Source organism: Lissotriton vulgaris, unplaced genomic scaffold (assembly GCF_964263255.1).
Source record: "Lissotriton vulgaris unplaced genomic scaffold, aLisVul1.2 SCAFFOLD_331, whole genome shotgun sequence".
Taxonomy (NCBI): domain Eukaryota; kingdom Metazoa; phylum Chordata; class Amphibia; order Caudata; family Salamandridae; genus Lissotriton; species Lissotriton vulgaris.
Window position 1 is genome coordinate 572,096 of NW_028252830.1, and position 4,445 is coordinate 576,540.

Here is a 4,445-nt window from a genome sequence, read left to right on the forward strand (position 1 = left end):
TTAGGTCTAGGCCCAAAACCTTACTCTAGAATGTCTACTTTTGCACAAACAAAGGCAGTAGAGCTAACAGCCTTATTTTCTACTCCAGGAAAAGAGCATGTTGGCGAAAAGTCCTCTACTCAATGCTCCGAGTATCAGGTACCAGAAAAACACCTCATGGTCTCAAACTTACTACGGTGCCCTCATCCATGCTCAATGCCAATGCCACCATCACCCTCTATAACAAAGGTATCATCCTAATCCAAGCGTCCAATGTCAATCTAATTAAGAAAGCCATTATCTTCACGTTACTCAAAAACGCGGTCTCAGCGAAAGCCATTGACACCCTATCTCAGCCGTCCATCACTCAGGTCACCACTAGTCCTCCTACTACCACTCGGGAAAGGCCCTCACTCTCTCTAAATCACTCTTCACCTTTAGATGATCACAGAGTGGCGTCGTCCCCTGTTGGCGTGTCCCAACCTTCCAGACTCCCGACTCAGAACGTGAGAGTGAGAGACACTAAGGGTTTACCCGCCACTACGCCAGCCAATCCGATTTTATCTACTCCTCACTCTGAGAGATCCCCATGCGACCAACTATCATCACCTTCAACGACTGATCCCTCTTCCTTCATCCCTCTCCCCACGCCTCTTACTTTGTTGGTGAGTGGGCAAGTGCCCCCCCCGACCGTGATCAGTCAAACCCAATCCTTCTAGTCTTGACCGTGTGTTAGACGGACCGGGAGGGTCGGCCGAGGACAAGGGGAGAGGTCTCCGGGGAGAGCCGTCTCCAGCGATCGTACAGACGAGTAACTTCCCCCCCACAGAGGTACACCACACAGAAATAAGGTTTATCGTTCTTTATAAGCAATTCGTTAAGTACGGTGGGATGGTACAAGGAGGTCTGGACTCAGGGGTCCCCTCGATTCTAGTCTCTTGATTTGGGGAGAGGGGGTAGCGGGACAGTCTCGGTACCAATCTGGTAGATGCGATGATAAGATAGATAGCTCACAATCCTCGAGCTCGGCGTTTCTAGAGGATCGGGCCGCGGCGGAGCCAGCAGGTCCCGGTGAAGGTGGTAGTTACAAACGGTCCGCGGCCACGCCAGCAGGTCCCGACGAGGATGAAGGCTTCAAAAGGTTGCGGCAGCGCCAGCAGGCAAGATGGTAGTTCGCAAGACAGGGCTACGGCAGCGCCAGTAGTCCGTCAAGGATGAGTTCTTCACTGCGTCTCTCGACTCCAGGATACAACTGCCTTCCTGCTCTGGAGCTACCCCAGTTATAGGTCTGGCGCCCTTTGATGTCCGGACCCTCGCACTTTGAGGTCGGGAGGTCCGGGATGAGGGAGTCCAGACACCCAGCAGGGGGGTGGAGCCAGCGCCTGGGGGAGCTGGGGCGATCGGCACCTGGCGGGGGAGAGCCATCGACACTTCTTTCTCCCATCGACTTGCCAAGTGGTCCGTTCACCTCCTGGGTAGAGGGTGGTGCCGGGATGTCGGGCCTGGCCAGGCCCAGGGTTAGGGTCGATCGGAGGCCAGGCAGCCTCGTGGTGCAATGTTCAAGATGGCGCCCAGGCCGGACGAGGGGGCCGATAGTGATTTGGGCCCATGATGCAGGGGTGTCCGGGGGCAGGGGTCCCGTATGAGACGGGGAGCGGGTGGTTACTGTGGGTTACACCTGGAGGGCCGGGCTCGGGCCTTGTCATGCGGGGAGGGAGCAAGCCCTTCACGTGGCCTGTCCAACATGCGTCCCCCCCAGCTGAAGGCGGGGAGAGTCACCCATCCTCTTGGGGACTCTCCTCGTCGAGGCGGAAAAAGCGTGACAGGCCATCTGCGTTGGCGTGGTCTTGCCCAGGTCGATGTTCCACAGTGAAGTCCATCCCCTGCAGGGAGATGGACCAACGCAATAGTTTTGGGTTTTCCCCCCACATCTGCATCAGCCACTGCAGGGGCCGATGATCTGTCTGCACCCGGAAGTGGGTACCAAAGAGATAAGGCCGGAGCTTCTTGAGGGCCCACACCACTGCGAAGGCCTCCCTCTCGATGGTGCTCCAGCGCTGTTCTCGGGCCAGGAGACGTCTGCTGATAAAGGCCACTGGTTGGTCGAGTCCTTCGGGTTTAGCTGGGAAAGGACTGCCCCAATGCCATGGTCAGAGGCATCCGTTTGGACGATGAATTCCCGACTGTAGTCGGGGGCCTGGAGCACAGGGGCGGAGCACATGGCGGCCTTCAGTTTCTCGAAGGCCGCTTGACAGTCTGGGGTCCAGTTGACCTTCTTTGGGTGGTTTTTGGATGTGAGTTCCGTGAGGGGCACCACAATGCTGCCATAGTCCCTCACGAACCGCCGGTAGTAGCCGGTGAGTCCCAAGAAGGCGCGGACCTCGGTCTGGGTGATGGGAGGCTGCCAGGACTGGATGGCAGCGATCTTGATTTGCAGAGGGGCCACCAGACCGCTTCCCAGCTGGTGTGCGAGATAGGTCACGGACCCCTGGCCAATTTGGCATTTGCTGGCCTTGATCGTGAGGCCGGCTCGTTGGAGGGCCTGCAGAACCTCTCGGAGGTGGTTGAGGTGGTCGGACCAGTGGCGGCTGTACACAGCGATATCGTCCAGGTAGGCGGCGCTGAACTCCTCAAGTCCCGCCAGGACCTGGTTCACTAGCCGCTGAAAAGTTGCTGGGGCATTCTTCATGCCGAATGGCATGACCTTGAAGTGGTAGTGGCCATCAGGAGTGGAGAAGGCCGATCGTTCTTGGGCCCGGGATGTGAGACCGATCTGCCAGTAGCCCGCTGTCAGGTCGAAGATGCTGAGGTAGCGGGCAGCTCCCATGCGGTCGATCAGTTCATCTGCTCGGGGGATGGGGTGTGCGTCGGTTCTGGTAACAGCGTTCAAGCCCCGGTAGTCGACGCAGAACCGGAGCTCCGGAGTGGTGCCGGGGGCGGCCGCTTTGGGGACCAGTACCACTGGGCTGGCCCAGGGGCTGTCTGAGGGCTCGATGACCCCGAGCGTGAGCATTTTTGACACTTCCTCCTGGATGCAGGCCCGTACCCGATCTGGTACGCGGTAGGCCCGATGTCGGATAGGGGGACTGTCTCCAGTGTCCACGTCGTGCAAGCACCAGGGGGTGACCCCTGGGGTGAGGGAGAACAAGGTTGCAAACTGCAGTAGGAGGTCTCGGCAGCCTTGGCGCTGTTCCGGGGTGAGGGCCTCTGAGAGTCGGACCCCGTCCGCGGACCCGTCCTTCTCCCGAGTCCGTAGGAGATCAGGGAGGGGTTCGGAATCCTCTTCGACTCCGCTGTCGGTCGCCATCAGGAGGCTGAGCTCCAAACGCACAAAGTGGGGTTTCAATCTATTGGCGTGGAGGACCCGGAGGGGGTTCCGTGCAGATTCCATATCGATGAGGTAGGTGACAGGGCTCTTGCGCTCGACCACTTTGAAGGGTCCGGTCCACTTGTCCTGCAAGGCGCATGGTTCGGTGGGGGACATCACCCACACTTGTTGGCCGGGTTCGAATTCGATGGAGGAGGCATTTTGATCGTACCACCTTTTCATATCTTCCTGACTGGCCTCCAGGTTCGCTTTTGCCATTTCTCTGAATCGCCTGGTCTGATTGCGTAGGGTCAGGAGGTACTTGAAAACATCTGGAGGGTTCTTCAGGGGGGGCATCTCCCAACCTTCTTTGACTAGGCTGAGCGGCCCTCGCACAGGGTGTCCGTATAAGAGTTTGAACGGGCTGAAACCCAGGGACTTCTGGGGGACTTCTCGATAGGCAAAGAGGAGGCACGGCAGTAGCACATCCCACTGGCGACGGAGGGGCTCTTCCAACCGCCCAATCATCCCTTTGAGCGTACGGTTGAACCGCTCGACTAGTCCGTTTCCTTGAGGGTGATAGGGGGTCGTGAATCGGTAGGTGACCGAGCACTGTTGCCAGAGGGACTTCATGTATTTGGAAATAAAGTTCGTGCCTCTGTCGCTGACGACTTCTCGGGGGAAGCCCACCCGGGAGAAGATCCCCATCAAGGCCCGGCCGACCACCGGGGCTGTTACAGTTCGCAGGGGAACAGCCTCGGGGTAGCGGGTGGCGTGGTCCACCAGGACCAGGATGAACCGATGTCCTTGTGCTGTACGGGGGTCCAGGGGCCCCACAATGTCTATCCCCACCCTCTCGAACGGGGTGGTGACAACTGGGAACGGTTGCAGGGGTGCTTTGAGTTTGCGGCCGCTCTTCCCGCTGGCCTGGCACGTGGGGCAGGACCGGCAGTGGTTGAGGACGTCGTTTCTCATCTTGGGCCAGAAGAAGTGGGTCACCAGGCGACTGTAGGTTTTGTCTTGACCCAGGTGACCAGCCAGGGGGACATCGTGGCCAGGTTCAGTAAGAAGTCTCTGAAGCGGAGGGGCACCACTAGCACTCGACTGGCCCCTAACTCCGCGATTCTCTGTTCGCTGTACAACAGGTCGTTGTCCCAAT